Below are 16357 nucleotides of genomic sequence, written 5' to 3' on the forward strand. Positions count from 1 at the left end.
AATAACATTTGCTTGTTTACATTGTTTTGTAAGAACTTTTTTTTTGTTGTTTATTTTATATGCAGAATGTGGGATGAAAACAAGCAGAATTAGACTTGCCTTCTAATGATTGGCCATTTCTCTTAGTGGCATATGTAGTTGTGAACCCTAGAACAGTGACAGGACACTGTAGAAATTTGCCTTGTAGCCTAATTCCAGTTTAGTGTCGTTCCTTATCTTATCTGTTTCCTTTTGATGTATACGAAAACTATTGAAAAGAGACAGACCTCTGCTTTATAAAGGTGAAGTTTTCAGGTGTATAAAAAGGGACAGGCTGCTGCTGATACTCTGCAGCTATGAATTTAAAGAGTTTATTACAAACTTTCTGTGGCACTTCCTCAGAAAAAAAAACTTCTTCCCCTTCACAAGAGCTTGATCTGTAAATGGATTGTTCAGTTTCTCTCCTCTCAGCTTGGCTTCTGTTTGGCAGCTTCCAGTGATCTTCCTAACCTGCATTTATCTTTCCCAAATTAGAGGCAGCTGGGCAATTTTAGGGAAACAATAATTCAGTGATTCTCTCTTTTCTAATTTGTAAAGCCAGTAATTCTCTCAAACTTCAGGAGACGGATTGGCTTGGCAACAAAAGAAGTGTAATGTGGTCTTAAACTTTTCAGGCTTAATTGTTTTACAAATATTCTATAACAATGTGAAAGTTTAAAGAATATCTGTTATTAGAATAAATAAACATTACGTATTGTGATAGCACTATTCTCCTTACCTGTTTTTAACTTGGTATGAATAGAACCAACTGGAGTTGATTTCCCATTGTAAGTAAGAAACTAGTATTTAATTTCTATTCTGCACAGCAAGTAGCTAGGAATGGGACCGTTGAGTTGAAATTTTTTTAAAAAGTTTCTTTAGAATAAAGAATAAGAAATTATCACCTGCTAAACAAAATTCCAGTTGTTTTGTATTTATATCACAAAGTATATTTTTGTAATTGTTTTCTTTGAAGTAAATTCCAGAGATTATTTTTAGAACAAATTTGACATCTGCTATTTTTCCTCTGCTTTTAAATTACATTATTATTTCACCTACTGCATCTTGATCTACCTTTTTAACCATCTCTTCCACACTCCTTTGCAATAATTCTTAGAGGTAAATTACATTCTGTAAACAAAAGTGTCACATATTGGCTAGGCTTTCTCCATGAAGTGTGGCATGTGAAGGAAAGCAGCCTTGGGTATTTGATAACTCATAACAATACTTTGTTTTAAAAACATTAATACACTAATATAAATGCTATGGAAAAATAAAATAGTAAAGCGTTATTCTTTTATTAAAAGAGATATTTTTGAGGACATAAATCTGACAACCTATGACGACACTAATAAAGAAAATTCCAAATTATGTGTTGCAATGTTTTATTTTCAAGTCTTTTGCTCTTTCTTTATTTGGGTTGTTTGTCTTGTTACTGAGGTATAAATGATCTTTATATATGCTGGATACAGGTATTTCATCAGGTCCATGAATTATAGATACTGTCTCTTGCAATCTGTGGCTTTTCGTTTAACTTTGTCATGTTTTTCACGAGTAACAGTTTTCAATGTGTTAAACCCCAGTTTATAAATTGTTTCTTTCATAGTCAATGCATCTTATGTCCTTTTTACAAAAATTTTGCCTTCTCCAGGGTTAAGCAGATACTGTGTATATACAGGATTTCTACTGATATAATCTCCTTTATTTCCGACATTGGTAATTTGTGGTTTTCTCTTTTATTGAGCAAGGAGTCTATCTTGCTGGAGGTTTATCTATTATTATTATTTTACTTCACAAAAAACTTCTGATTTGAGTTTTTTCTGTTATTGTTGTCTATCTCATTGATTTATTTTCTTATTTTTACTTCTTGATTCCTTGCTTCTACTTTCTTTGATTAATTTGCTTATCTTTTCCTAGTTTCAAGTCAAAACTTATATAATTGATTTGAAACTTTTTCTTTTCTCGTATAAACATTTCATGCTATAAATTTTCTTATAAGCAGTGATTTAGCTGTATTCAACAAACCTATGTATTGTATTGTGTATTTATTTTATAAAAAATGCAAAGTAGTCAAGTGCTGTTATTTTAGTAAAAGCAATATTTTCCAAAAAATATTTAGTCACATTTTTTTTTGTTTATTTTGACTCTGCATATTATGTTCCCAGTGTCACATAAAAAACTTAAAGGCACAGTTTTTTGAGAATGAAATTATGAAGCAGGCTTTTATTCATATGTAATTATATATGTAATGCAAATTTAACTTTGGGCATAAAAATGACTTTCTCTAAAATAATTTGTAAAGGCATCACATCAGCTGAATTCACTAGATTTTAAAAACGATTTAATCTAAGAAATGAGTGTGTTCACTCAATGTAAATTTATTTTATTAATAATAATTTGCTCATCTATAAAATCCAGACGATAAATGCTTTTAAGTTTTAGTATTAAAGCACTCTAAGATTGGTGTCTTCTCTCTCCTACCCTCGCTATTCTCTGAATTGTTCTGATGCTTCATTGTGGGAGAGGCTAAATATGTCTTAGAAAACTCTATAGTCTTAGAAAATGTATACCTGTTGGAAAAGATCAACTCTATGCCTGGACAGGTAGTTCTAACCAGGAAAGAAAATAACACCCTCCGTGCAATGATTTGTATTTTCACTTTCCAGCATTACTCAGGAGGGCAAATGCAGTCACACTTCACTTGTCCCCAGAAGGAATGCCAATTAGCATTACTGACTTTAATGTACATTACCCACTACATGTTCGTCACATATACAAATACATTGTCTAGAGTAATGTGGCTAACTTCACAGGTGGCACAGGAAATCAAACATAAGATTTTATAGTGTTCTCATACATGTTTAGGCAGGAATGTATATACACACCATAAGCTAAAATTCAGAAGGTGTTACTGAAAAATACTGAGGTACATTTGAGGAGACTTGAGCTTTAATCCTCATGATGTGATTTTGAATAAGTAACTTAATGTCGTCAAGCATACAATGGAACCGTTTGGCCCAGATAATCTCTATGGTGCTTTGCATCTCTAGAACTTTTGGTCTACAGTAACCGTGAACCAGATAGGAATTTCAACAGGCTCAGGAGGATAACATAGGAAACATTTTATCGTGCTCTTCAATTTGATTCAATTTAGCAAACCACAGCTGATTGCTGATCATGTGCCTAGCACAGCTTGTACCAACTGGGCTCTAGGAGCAAAATATTTTTGATATACATATATCTTTAAAATGATAATGAACAACAATTTTTTTTGGTGTCTTTTCACCTTCTGCTGTCAAGTTTTCCAGAATTATATAAATACCATTAATTTTATAGTGTAAGTGAATTGTGTTTTAATATTGTTTTGAGATTCATACAAAAGGTAAAATGTCATAGACTCTCAGTGCATGGATATTTTTTTTCTCCTTGAGCGAAGGAAAGTCTTTCTTTTACTAAACTTTGTCTTGGACCTGACGGTTTCTATGATTTCCAGCCTCTCAGCTGTCATTTACCTTTTTGAACGCTGTAAGAAACTGACCTTGGTCTCTCAGCCTTTGGCAGTTGTAATCCCTGTCCCTCCATCATCTCTGGCCATGACCCTGGTCTGGGGCTTTACATAATAAGATTTGTCAGTTAAAAATCTATATTTAGATACCAGATTAAAAGGAATAATAATTATTCAACAGATCAGTTTTCTCTTTTAATTTTAAGAAGGGTTTTGGAGTAAAATTGTTTAATATTGTACATTTGATTCTAAGTATAACCATAGACTTAGGTAATAATGAAACAACAAAGCTATCTATAAATGAATTCAGATATATACCTTATAGTTCATATTTCTCTTTGTCCTGGAAAAATTAAGTTCCTGAGTTTTTCCTAACAGTGATACACATAGCCACTGATTTGCTGTATACTAGAAGCTACACACCCACAATAAAAAGAGTTTGTGTTCTGTGATTTACAGATAATGAGCACTTGAATTGGATCCTCCTGATGGATTTTGTTTCATATATTGCTAAAATCATAAGAATTCTGAAAATAAAATGAACCTGTACAGTATGTTATTGTACTGAGTACTATAGGCAATTATGACACAATGGTATCTGTATATCTAAACATACCTAAACATAGAAAAGGTACAGTAAAAATATAGTATAAAAGATAAAAAATGGCACACCTGTATAGGATAATTCCCATGAATGGAGCTTGCAGGACTGGAAGTTGCTCTGGGTGAGTCAATGAGTGAGTGACGGGTAAATGAGAAGGTGTAAGATATCACTGTACACTGCTGGAAACGTTATATATACTGTACATTTAGGCTAAGCTAAATTTATATAAAATTTATTTCTTCAGTAATGAATTAGCTTGCTGTAACTTTTTTATTTTATAAACTTAATTTTTTAAAGCTTTTGGACTCATAATCTTTAGCATAAAACACAAACACATTGTATAGCTGTACAAAAATGTCTTCTTTATATCGTTGTTTTATAAGTTTTTTTCTACTTTAAATATTTTTATTTTTTACTTTAAAAGTTTTTAGTTAAAACCTAAGAAACAAACACACACATTAGCCTAGGCCTACACAGGGTTGAGAATTCAGTATCAGTCTTCTACTTCCGCATTTTGTCTGGCTACCTATCTATCATCTATCTATCTATTTATCTACCTATCTTCTATCTCTAATCTACGTATCTATCTACACATACACACATACACACACACAGAGACTAATAAAAATTTTTGTAACAGGAGTAGGGTGCTGTTTCTTGCCTATATCTAATTTAGATGAGGCTTAGGCTTCAGAGTTGATGCTGGAATGAGTTAAGACCTTTGGGACTGCTGGAATGGAATGAATGTAGTTTGCATGTAATAAAGACATGAATTTTGAGGGGCTGGGGTGTAATGCTACAGACTGATTTGTGCCCATATCTACTACATTGTTATATTGAATCCCTAACACCGAATGTGACCATACTTGGAGGAAAGGCCTGTGAGGAGGTAATTAAGGTTAAGTAAGATCATAAGCATGGAGCCCTAATATAATAGTGCTGATGACTTTACAAGAAGAGGAAGAGACAGAAGAACTTTTTCTCTTCGCCATGGAAGTACACAGGGAAAAGGTGACTGTCTAAAAGCTGGGAGGATAACCTTCACCAGGAATTGAATTAGCTGGCACTGATCTTAAACTTCCCAGTCTCTAGAACTGTGAGCTGTGAGAAAATAAATTTCTGTTACTTAAGCCACCTAATCTATGGTTTTTTCTGCAGTATCCCTAGCAACATATATATATATATATGAGAATATATGTGTGTATGTATGTATATATGTAATTTGCATACACATACATGCACATATGCATGCTTATATATGTATATATAATATACTATAACATTATATTACATGTATATATATGCCAAATACTTAAATGAGTGTGTGTTTATATGTATATATTGCTAAAATCATAAGAATTCTGAAAATAAACCTGTGCTGAGTACTGTAGGCAAATATGTATATATATACACACACACAAGTATTTTTTTGTTTTAAAATTCTGTATTTTCTGAGATTCTTAGATTTGTGGTTTGATATCTGTCATTTATTTTGGAAAATTTTAAAAAATTTTTGTCCATTTTTTATTCTTAATTGTCTTTGTTGGATTGGTTTAATTTGAAAGCCTTGTATTCGAGCTCTGAAGTTCTTTCTTCTACTTGTTTGATAATATTGCTGAGACTTTCCAACGCATTTTGCATTGCTCTCTGTCCTTCATTTCCAGAAGTTGTGATTGTTTTTTATTTATGCTGTATATTTCACTGGAGACATTTCTATTTATATCCTGTATCATTTTAAGAAAAATTTCTTAAAGTTGTATTTCACCTTTCTCTGGTGCCTCCTTGATGAGCCTAATAATCAACCTTCTGAATTGTTTTCCTGGCAATTTGGAGATTTCGTCTTGGTATAGATCCATTGCTGGTGAGCTAGTGTGATCTTTTGGGGATGTTAAAGAACCTTGTTTCGTCATATTTACAGAATTGTTTTTCTGCTTCCTTCGGATTTGGGTAGACTGTCAAAAGATCCTGAGCTACTGGGCTCTGGGCTGGTACTGGGGAGTGTTCTCAAAGAGTCCTGTGATGTGAACTGTTTTCAGGTCTCTCAGCTGTGGATACCAGCATCTGCTCTGGTGAAGGTAACGGGAGTGAAGTGGAATCTGCCAGGGTCCTTGGTTGTATTTTTGTTTAGTGTGCGGGTTTCCAGGGGGTGGAACCTTCAAGAGCACATCAGCTGTGGTTGTATAGGAAGTATTGCCCTTGGGTTGCCTTTGGATAAGTATTCAGGTTTCTGAGGCAGTGGGCAGGGCCATAGAGTTCCCAGGAGATTATGTCCTTTGTCTTCAGGTACCAGGAGGGGTAGAGAAAGACCACCAGGTGGGGGCAGGTATAGGCTGTCTGAGCTTGGACTCAGCCATGTTGTCAAGGCTGGCCTCAAACTCTTGTGCTCAAACAATCCATATTCCTCAGCCTCTCAAAGTGTTGGAATTACAGGTGTGAGCCACTATGCCTGGCTGAAGGTATTCTTTATATCTGTTACTGTGTTTTTTGATTTCTAGCATTTCCATTTGATTCTTAAAGTTTGGATTTCCCTTCTCAAATTACATATCTGATCTTGCATATTGACCACCTTTTAATTAATGCGTTTAACATATTGATCATAGTTATTTTAAATTCCTTGTTTGATAGTTCCAACATCTGTGTCTTATTCTGATTACAATTATTGCCTCTTCTTTTGAGGGTGTGTTTTGACTTTTCATTTGCCTCATAGTATTTTGTTGAAAGCTGGACATCTTAGGATAAATACTGAGGTAAATATGACACTTAGAAATGAGGGTGTCTTTTCTTCTGCTAGACCTTTGGTTTGGTGGGTTTTGTTAATCTAATCAAGAATTGGGCTGTGTTTGGGATCTGTTGTCATGGTTACCCTCAGTGTACCATGTGCTTGAAGTTCCTCTAGTGGTTAATTGCTTAGAGGCCATTTTCTCAATATCTGCTTCTCCTAGGCTTTGGATCTTCCCTTTTCTTTGCACCTGTGATACAATATATCTCTTACAACTATCCTAGTTTTATGCAACTGTAACGAGAAAAATCTTAAGAATAAAATGTCAAATGAACAAGTTTCCTTTAAGCAACCAGAAGACAGAGGGCAGTTTAACACTTGTTAACCTGGTGGTGGGGTATGAGAAGGGCATGTTCTGATTAAGCATCAATTTTTGGTAATGACTGTGGCTTTTGTTTTCAGGAATGTGACTTTCCAAAATATTCCTGCCCCTCCTCCAGCTTTCATGCCGAGTCCCTCAGGTATTCCTGTCCCTACCACAAGGGTGGAACTATCTCCTCCATGTTCCATTCCTCCAGCTACAATGGGTTTTCCTACATGCTCTAAGGTGACATTTTTGTTTTTGTTGTTACTTTTCTTTTTCCTGTAGATTATGGGACACCAGGGAGATAGGTCTGGGTGGCATTTCAGCAGTGGCCAAACAGCAACCCAAACAGCACCCCGGGGAGGTTTTTCTGGATTCATGCCAGTCATTTCTGTGAGCACCTGTAGAGTTTATGGGAAAAAAGCCTGCAAGTGATTAGGAAATCTCATGTATCTGTGGCCCTCAGGAACTTCACATTGTTATACTAGGCTACACTCATCCTTTTGTGATTCATTAAAATTTTTTAGCTGAGTCTTTTACCGGCCCTGTGGTATCTTATAAGCACCTGATCTAGATAAGCAAACGCTTCTCCCTTCAGGCACCTATCTCATCCCAAGATTTTAGGTTTGTTCTTTGCCCTGTGCCATCAATTGTCTGACTGGTTAAAGGAATCTTGTTAATTTTACATTTTTGTTTTAGATTTTTCTTTTTGCAAGAGTGAAATTAATGCTCCTTCCAGTTCTCTACATCTCCAAGTAAAAACTGATATAATAGTGATTTAATATTCTTCGTCATCAGCTTAACCAAATACTTTTTCAGTAGTTTAATATACACATCATGTACTTTCTCAATTCTACTTTATTCACAGATTTTTATCCTAATATAGTATACATTTATGCTTGAAAATCTTTTATTTTGATCATATATCATGTTTCTCTGCAACAAAACATTCAGATAAACTGGAATTTCAAGTTTTTGGCTCTGTCACTTAATTCCTTAAACTCTTGAACTGTATGCCAAAATCAGATAGTGTTCTGGTCTCCAAGAATTAATTTAAGCATCAGCTAATGACTCAATTAGTTTTTTGTTTCATTTTTTTCAAGGCAAAGAATGGAAAGCCACCTGACTCACAACAGGATTTATTATTCAGTCATTCTGATGACTGCTTTTGGGAATGATTAAAGTGATGTTCTGCTTTTGGGAATGATTAAAAAAGAATTGTGTATGAAAAGTCAGAACTAACTCCATGATATGGTTTGGCTCTGTGCCGACCCAAATCTCACCTTGAAGTGTATTATAATAATCCCCACCTGTCAAGGGTGGGACCAGGTGTAGATAGTTGAATCATGGGAGCCGTTTCCCCCATGCTGGTCTTGTGATAGTAAGTTCTCACGAGAGCTGATGGTTTTTATAAGGGGCCCTTTGCTCGGCACTCATTCTCTCTCTTGTGGCTCTGTGGAAAAGTTCTTTCTGCTATGACTGTGAGTTTCCTGAGGCCTCCCCAGCAACATAGAACTGTAAGTCACTTAAATCTCTTTCCTTATAAATTACCCAGTCTCAGGTATTTCCTTATTTGCAGCATAAGAACAAAATAATAGGGTAAATTGGTACTGGTAGAGTTGGGTGCTGCTGTAAGTATACCCAAAAATGTGGAAGCGACCATAGAACTGGGTAACAGGCAGAGACTGGAACAGTTTGGAGGGCTCAGAAGAAGATAGGAAAATGTGGGAAAGTTTGCAGCTTCCTAGAGACTTGTTGAATGGCTTCGACCAAAATGCTGATAGTGTTATGAGCAATGAAGTTCAGGCTGAGGTGGTTTCAGAAGGAGATGAGGAGTTTGTTGGAAACTGGCGTAAAGGTAACTTTGTTATGCTTTAGCGAGGAGACTGTTGCCATTTTGCCCTGCCCTAGAGATCTGTGAAACTTTAAACTTGAGAGAGTTGATTTAGGGTATCTGGCGGAAGAAATTTCTAAGTAGCAAAACATTCAAGAGGTGACAGAGCATAAAAATTTGGAAAATTTGCAGCCTGATGGTGTGGTAGAAAATAAAACCCCATTTTTTGGGAGAGAAATTCAAGCTGGCTGCAGAAATTTGCGTTAATAACATGGAGCCAAATGCTAAGCACTAAGGCAATAAGCCTTCATTACATACACATCATATATATAAAATGTACATTTCATTATATATATTTTATATAATAGGTTAATTGTATTTCCTTATTATATGCCTTAATTATAGAAAATTTAAATGATTTCACATTAAATTTGCATCTGCAGGTTTTATTTGTTTTAGTTAGAATGTTGTGGTACTTCTCGTGCTTTGGTTGGAGGTGCTTTTCATTCTAGCTAATTACTCTTTCTGTTGATGAATACTAGAAAAATGGAAAATAAAATGCTCACATTTAAGTAAAAAAAATTCATTTCAGTCTTTATATATTTTTCACATTACCTACTTGCTTTGCTTACACCTTCCAGAGCAATTTCTTCTTTGCTAATAGTTTTAAGGATTGAGGGTTTAAAATTATAAAGGTAAAATAACCATGGGTCTACAATATATTAGTCATGGTTCTACAATATATCTGATTTTCGGCCATCCTGAGAAGCTCCCAATAAACCAAATTCTTCATTCTTACCTCAAATTGATACAAAACTGAAGGCAGTCAGCTTTAATTAAATGGGGTTAAACTGCTGTTACTACTCAATAAGGAAGGTTTCCCAATAACAGTATTTGTAATTTCCCCTTAGCTATTTACCTTGGAAGTTGTGACCCTCTGGAGAAATGTACTGTAGTGAACTCATGGCTAAAGGTATGACTTTTGTTAGAGACTGATACTGTATAAAGGGAGATGGATTATGGAATCTACTCGATGCTAGAAAAGAGTACAAAAGAATGCTGCGAGTATGGAAGACTGATTCTCTTAAAATTATTAGTATCCTTGCATTTCGTGAAAGTCCTCCCATGCCCACTGTACCCATGCATTCTTCAGGTTGAAGATTGCTGACTTTTCTGTCTCTGCCCATACTATTGCTGCCCTTTAGCCCCTCTTGTATGAAAGTTCTGGAGTCAACATTGGCCTAACTTTTGTAGACATTTGGGCTTGTAAATCCGTAGTACAATTAGAGGAGACAGGAGAGAAAGAAGAAAGGAGATAAAGACAGGGGAAAAAAGAAAGTATAAGATCACATTATCTGCAAACAGAAATAGTGTGACTTCCTCTTTTTCAATTTGGAGTCCCTTTATTTTTTTTCTCTTGCCTGATTGCTATGGGTAGGACTTCCTGTTTTCCATTTTGATATGAATGTTAGGATGAATTACAACTTCCCTTTGAAATTACCAATTGAACTAGTTGTTCCCAAGTAGGAGGCTCATTAGAATCACCAAAAGAACTTTAAAAAAATGTAGAGTCAAACCATTTTTTAGATCTACTGAATTAAAATTGCTGGGTGTAGAATCCTGGAATATCTAGAGTTACTTGAACAACCTATTCTTTTATGTGCATTATTGCACCCTTATCAGATACCTTCAAGGTCCAGAAAATGGGAATGCAATGTAGTGACAATGGAAGAGGATGACAGACGAAGGAAGAAATAAAAAATTGTCAGGAGTTTAAAAACGAACAGATTATGATAGAACTTACTTTCATGGGCATATGTGAGGAAGACAACCAAAAAAAGACCAATATGAATGGAGACCTCCCGTAATTTATGAGTTTTGAGGGATTTAGATGAGAGAGACTTAAATAGGGGTACAAGGGTGCCGGGGGCTTGCAGCCTGAAAACATAGCAATCAGAATGAGAGCGGAAACTTGGAGGTGAGCTGAGCTACCAGCAAACTTTGTTTAAACATGCCCAGACCTAGAAAGTCCTGCAGATTCTGCTGCTCCTCTCTTCCAAGCCTCATCCTGGAGAAGTGGGGCACCCAGATCCAGCCCTCCTGTTTCTCTCCAAGCTCTTACTTCTAGTGTCGTTCTTTCTTCTGTCCACTGCCTGTCATCTCACAGTCTTTCTCCTGTCCTTTCAGGTTTCTGTCCAAAACATTCACTCACTGTGACTGCACAGGTTTGCTTGTTTGTTTTTTAGACAAGTCTTGCTCTGTTGCCCAGGCTGGAGTGCAGTGGTATGATCTTGGCTCACTGCAACCTCCGCCTCCTGGTTCATTCAATTCCCCTGCCTCAGCCTCCTGAGTAGCTGGGACTACAGGTGAAAGCCACCGTGCCCGGCTAATTTTTTGTATTTTTTTTTTAGTAGAGACAGGGTTTTACCATGTTGGCCAGGATGGTCTCGACCCCCTGACCTCTCAAAGTGCTGGGATTACAGGTGTGAGCCACCACGCCTGGCACAGCTTTCTATTTCTACAGTGAGCCTTGTTTTTCTCACAAATGATGGAGGTGAATCTTCTCACCTGTCTCTTAATTGGGAAATGAGGTGGTTCCTGGAAAGAACATTGCAGGTAGCCACTAGGCTAGTAACCAAGTGTATTTTCCTACTTTTCACTCTAAAAAACAAAACATAACAAAAACAAATACTACTATTCTGTGGGTGAATATAGATTCCAAAATGCCTTCTCTAATAGAACCCAAATAGCTTCGCTTGTTAAGCTTGTCCACTGCCCCCTCCCTATTGAAAGTTTCTGAAATATAACTCGCCATTCCTGTGTTACAGACCAGGCCTATGTCTGATTTTCAATGAAGATGGAGATCCATTTTGTTTTTACTTTTTCTGTACAATCTCTCATTTCACGTGTAGAAATTTCCGTTAATTTTTTTTACTAGACGTATATTTCTCATTTCCACAGATGTTATTATAATACATTTTGAAAGTTCCTTATATAAGAACATGCCACAGAAATCTTGTTTCTCCGTACTCCCTTTAACTCCAGCTTTATTGTATGGGAGGTGCCACAGGAAAGTTTTTCCCAGCGCCATGCCTGAGGGTGACAAAACACAGGCCACTTGCTATAGGGATATGACTCATGCCTCCTATCCCTTGAGCCCAAGTCAAAATCTGTTCCTCTGTAAATCTCCCTCTCTGAAGCTAGATGTTCAGAAAGGATATCTAAACTAATGTGAGACTGAATTTTTTTCAGCGCAAGTAATTTCTTAAACCTCTTTTTCACTATTTTTCATTCCAGCTATTAAAATTCATAGCAGCAAAATCTATGAACACTGGATCTGTGTGGGCTGGAGGTAAATTTAGGCCTTAATGGAGGATGTCACTCACAAGGGAAGATAATTTAGGGATGGTCTCTTTGCATTTGAATTTTAAAGCACTACACAGGAAGAAAGAAATGTTGCCAGTGTAAATTTATGTATGGATATGGCTTTTGAAAAGTATCTTTAGAATCAACATATGGATCACCAAGCTCCTATAATAAGCTTGGATAATGAAAGATAGCTTATTTTTATTTCAGTTTATTTTTAAAGATAAATTTATACATCTTAATATCCAAAAGAGCCAAAGTTATATTTTCATGGGAGAAAGACATGTATGATAATCCAAAAGCTTGAAGCCAGTTATCTGCTGCCAAACTTAAAGTTACAGGACAATCTCAATTGACCCTCTGGGAATACAATATCAAATAGATAAATTCTAAACAGTAGTCGTGATCTGCAAAACTAATAGTTTTGCTCTAATTGTATGCTATCTCCCAGAAGGGATGACAACAATACTAAAAAGTTAATTTTGACACATTTTGGCATAAAGAAAAATGTTAATAAACATAGCAAAATGTTAAGGTCATTTATCTTTAGTAATGTGACCAAAGGTTAATTTTTATTTATTTCTTTATGTATTCCAGATTCTCCCCCATCCACCTTCCATGAGTATGTATTAGGTTGCATTCTAAGGAATTTTCAATAACTTTTCATTTTGGACCTACCAGATAACAATGGCATATGATTCAAAGGAATACTATTTAAAACATCAGCTGGTCTAATAATTATCATTAGATTTTGCTATGATTAATAGACAACAAAATATAGTGGCCTAAATAAGACAGATGCTTATTTTTCCTTCATCTAACAATTCAGAGAGGCAGTCTAGGATTGAAATGTTGGTTCAGCTTCAGAAAACCGTTTTGAACATGGACTCCGTACTGTGGCTCTCGTCCCAGTGGCCTAGGATGGCAGCTAGAGAGTGAACCATCATGTCCCAGTTTCAGCTAGGGCAGTAGGGATGGGCATAAAGAAGAAAGGGGCAAAGTGTAGGCAGCAGCTACCCTCTAAGTAAGGGCTGTGTATGTTGCCACTAAATATTTCCTCTTCTGCTTTGTGGCTAGAGCTTAGCCCCAGTGGCCAAAACTAGATGCAAAGGAGCTTGAAAAGTATAAACTTCAATATCAGTGATCAAGTGACCCACTAAAAATTGGGGGTTCTAAACTGTAGAAAAAGGGGCAAATGGTTATTGGAAGACAATTGGCACTGCCTGCCATAAGGCTTTAATTTATTTTATTCTATAGTCTAATTTCTGCACTACACTGCTTTTCAAGTAGCTCTTCTCTGTGTAGGAATATTGAATATTAAAAAGCATTAGTACGAAGGGCGTCTTTAGGGAGTTGAGGGATGATGGAAGTGTTCTGCTGTAGGGATGATGGAATTTGTACTGGATACAAAACTATGGGAAAAGCTACAGAGCTGCACACCACAGAGAGAATTTTCCTGTATGTAAATAAGAGAATTTAATCAGATTATGGAGGAAATTCAAGATGGAAGGTAGACTGTGACATTTTGCTAAAAATAATATTGTTTCAACTGTTTAAACATGATACAAGATTTTAGATTTCAACATAAAAATGTGCAAGAAGTACAGAGTTTTCACATTTTTTTTTGGAAGTATTTAAGTATAAACATTTGAAGTCTTGGCCTAGGCAACTTGTCTTAAGTGTCTTTAGCTCAGTAAAAGCACTAATTATTTTTTTAGTTAGACTATATGTTTATTTGAGTGGCTTAGGGTTGCTGTTGGAGATTATTTGAAGGGTCAAAACAATCTGAAACCACACCCGAGCCCCAACTGTTGTGTCAGGCAGGTAAAATGAATGAGTGAAGTTGAGCAAATATAAAAATAACAACAATGTAAGTGTATTGGTTAATGGCGGGTGGCACTGGGCCTCTGTGTCTGCGAGGCAGTATGAGCTAACCTGAAATGCACATATTGGACCTAAAGAGGGCAAATGCTACCCAAGACTTGGGGTGGGGGTTGTGGTGGGGGACAAAGATCTGATTTGTCAAGAGAAGCCAGAATTCTATGTAACTATGTGAACTCTTCCAGTTTTGTCAGAAAATGAAATATTTTAAAATACTGTACAGATCAAATGAAACACATATGCTTGTCTTTTTCTTTCTTTTATCGAGTTTGTGTTTTTCTCTCTTATTCCTTTTCCTTTTCCATACATCCCTATGTAGCCAATGTAGAACTGAAGTGTAGATATTTTATGTATTTATGTAGTAAGTTTGTATGCTCCTTGTTGTTACTTTCAAGAGCCATTCCTAAAGTTTAAAATACTAAACAAACCCAAATCATGGACATTGGTTAAATTTTACTGGCAAATAAATCTAATCGATCAAATGCATTGATTTAAAAAATTCACCATCCTTTTAGCAGTAACTAATTGAATACTTTCTATGTGTGAAACATTACTCTGTATAGTATTATATAAATTAAATCATTTAATTCTGAAAACGGTCATACGAAGCAGGCTTTATTATTAACTCATTCTGTAAATGAGGAAACTGAGACTTAAGGACATTATTTACTAAGGTTACAGAGCTGTCACTAGAGCCATGTACTTAATGATGTCCTGTAAGCAAGAGCCCTGTGGGACAGAGTTGCCAACAAGCAAACCAGAATGCCCAGTTAAATTTGAATATTCATTTGCTGTATTTTTATTATAAAACCTGGAAACTTTACTGTAAGGATAATGCTTTGGCTTTTTTGTCCCAATTCATTTGGCAAAAGGTTGAGAATTGAAGAGAACTTTCACTAGATTAGAACCAGAAAATCTTTTTACATTATGCACATACTTTTGTATGCTTGATTTTGAGACAAGATCTTGCTGTTCTTCCCAGGCTGGTCTCAGACTCCTGGCCTCAGGCGATCCTCCCATGTTGGTCTCCCAAAGAGTTGGAATTATAGGCATGAGCCACCACCATGCCTGGCTTATTGTGCATATATTTTAATAAACTTTCTCACCAGCTTTCCCTTTTCTTTTCACTCTCAAAAGCTTTAAAGTGTAGTAGAACAAAACCATACAGAACATGATAAAATTCATTAATGGTGTTTTAATTTTACTTCTCTAATGTCCTCTGTTAAGTGTCTTATGCTTTGAATAAATTTGTAAAACATGTGCGAGTCCTGTTAACTAAGCAGCCAGGAAACCCAACTCTTAAAGGAAGGTTCATTGTCAGGGGGGACTTCAGGGGTATGTTTCACATTTATGTGGAATTTGTATCTTGTTCTTGGCAAGCCACCAAGGAAAACAAGCTCAGGCTCCTAGGTCAGGGAGGCAGGAGGAGGGAATGAGAGAGAGGGTATCAGATGGGAGGTGAGGTCATCTAGGAGAAGTTATTTCAGAAGAAAAACCTCCTCAGTACTTGCCAGGAGCAGCTGTTTGAGGCATGCTGTTGCTTGTGCTGGCCAGGCTGCCTTGGATTCCCATCTCTTTTATTTTTCTGAAGCTAATGTTACTTGCCATGTCATCATTCTAATTTTTATCCTCTCCCCCACTTTTTTTTCCTTTGGAACTGATCACTTGTTCACTATATGTATCTCCAGGAGACTTCCCTGCAGTTATTGTGGGTGACAGTGATTGGGAAGGGAGGATGGGCAGGGGATTTCACAGTTAGTCATTCAACCACAGTTCTGTGATATTTTTATCTTTAGCATATTTTATTCTTGATACAGTATTTGGAAGCACTTCTTTTTTAAAATTTTAGGCTCAAGTTTGATGTGAGTCTAAGTAGAGTTTCCTCCTTGCAAACCTCCTTTGCAAGTATACCAAAAGCATTTCCTGTTTGATCTAAAACCCAAAATGATTTGCCAAAGGGCTAATTCCAGGCAAATCAGAACCTGGAAAAGTGATCAAGTTCCTCTTTACCTTCTCTTTGTATCTTTCCTTCCCCATTCTCCTGGCACTTCTCTGACCTCAAATAC

The sequence above is a fragment of the Sapajus apella genome, unplaced genomic scaffold (assembly GCF_009761245.1).
Source record: "Sapajus apella isolate SASKATOON/1434 unplaced genomic scaffold, GSC_monkey_1.0 scaffold7, whole genome shotgun sequence".
NCBI lineage: Eukaryota > Metazoa > Chordata > Mammalia > Primates > Cebidae > Sapajus > Sapajus apella.